Source organism: Myxine glutinosa, unplaced genomic scaffold (genome assembly GCF_964187855.1).
Source record: "Myxine glutinosa unplaced genomic scaffold, kmMyxGlut1.1 SCAFFOLD_1763, whole genome shotgun sequence".
Classification (NCBI taxonomy): Eukaryota; Metazoa; Chordata; class Myxini; order Myxiniformes; family Myxinidae; genus Myxine; species Myxine glutinosa.
This window is the reverse complement of record NW_027617858.1, coordinates 1-1,653: the sequence shown is the minus strand read 5'-3', so window position 1 is coordinate 1,653 and position 1,653 is coordinate 1. Positions and strand designations below refer to the sequence as shown.

The 1,653-nt window shown below is 41.2% G+C and overlaps 1 long non-coding RNA gene across 1 annotated transcript; it reads right to left on the bottom strand.

Moving 5' to 3' along the window:
- Positions 1 to 422: 422 nt before the first annotated feature.
- On the bottom strand, positions 423 to 1,049 carry LOC144889214 (uncharacterized). Its single transcript, XR_013621651.1, has 2 exons — positions 995 to 1,049; positions 423 to 789 (listed from the first exon to the last, which is right to left on the bottom strand). It is a non-coding gene; the product is annotated as an uncharacterized LOC144889214 (long non-coding RNA).
- Between the last annotated feature and the right edge of the window lie 604 nt (positions 1,050 to 1,653).

Below are 1,653 nucleotides of genomic sequence, written 5' to 3'. Positions count from 1 at the left end.
ACTTACATCAGGAAGCAGTCCAAGAGAGGCCACTCGTTACCAGGTGATGTACCCGTAACATATGTTTGTTCATCTCCTGGTGATGTTCCTGAACCTCCTCCACAATGTTCTCATCTCCATACACTCCAACACCACCCCAACACCGAACACCTTCTCAGTGATAAGTACATGAACTGATTAATTTAATTAATGTGGTGTTCATTGAGAGCAGGCATTATCGGAGAAACGGCCTCCTCAAAGTTCCTCGTTTTGGTTGACAGTATTGGTGGTATTATTCTTAAATAATATTGCACAAAGCAGTCGTTGTGTCCATTGTTATGGATCAAATATTTGCAACCGAAGATTAATATTGTTATGTTTGTAGGGGGTAGGCAATGATTACCTTCGAACCAAGTAAAATGAATAGGTGGATGCTCCGAATGTCTGGTAGAATCACCCCATGTAATAAGTATTTATTTTGCCCATATGTCGGATAAGCTTGTATCTTTGTCCCCGTCACGGGGGGATTATGGATCGGTGTGCAAACTAGCTCAGGGATTATGGATTAAGTATTCCATTGTACGTCATCCCCTCTGTAGTTATCCATTTGTCCCGTTTTACACAGCATCGGCACGTAGAACAGGAATTGCCCACTAGCTCAACTAATAAAAAATAAAAATTCACCGGAAGCCAGTTATGACCACTATTTAGAGCACCGCAGCATGTGGATCGCCAGAAAGACAAGCAGGCCGAGAGTCCCGACCAGAGGGACCATGATTGGGGTGTAGGCGCGGATTTCTTGAGCATCATCTGGGGATAAATTGGTGGAGAAAAATTAAAAAGATGACGTCATCGTCACGTGGTTCGGACGCCATATTTCTTTTACCATAAAAGCCTTAAAAACCACTGAAAACACATCCGAGCGAGGCTCTGCAATCTCTCATTGCTCTTTCTTGTTGTACTTGTAAATGAGACGATAGTTTATTTTGTGAAAAGATAAATTCTCAAAACTCACCAGTTCGAGGCTCTTCCTCAACAAATTCATTTATCACTTCAGGCTCAGCATTCCTGCAGAAAATAAAGATTTTGTAAAGCTGTCGTTAAATAAATGTCACAAATAAGAAACAATGTGAGAATAAAACTGCAGTCAGGCAGGTGAAAATCAGACTGCATCAGGTATTGGTGTTTTCTGCATTCAGACAGCAAACAACACCACTACACTGTGCTACCCTTCCAAGTATATTAAAATAGAGTTGATAATAAAGCCAATAAATGTCAAGTGGTAAAGAGAAAGTGAAGATCACCAAAGAGTTTTTTTTAACCACACTTTTTTTCTTTCCCTATACAATCACGTTATTCCATATACAATCACGTAGCAAATCAAATCATAGATTTCTTTGTGTCCCAAGCTCCAACACTCACCTCTGAGCTGTCTAGACTGGGTTTGAATCCTATAGAATTCTGAAGTTCTCATGGGTCATTCTACAGGTTTATAAAGGGTTCCAAAGGGATGATTATACAAGGTTCTAAAGGGTAATTCTTGTGGGTATATTTCTCTCAGTGTTGGTTGTGAGGCCTCACAGGCCTCTGGTGCACATGAACCACTGCAAGTTACCAGCGTTGGTGCTGTGGTTACGTGAGTGGGTGCATGTGTGGTTATTTGGAGAGGCGAGT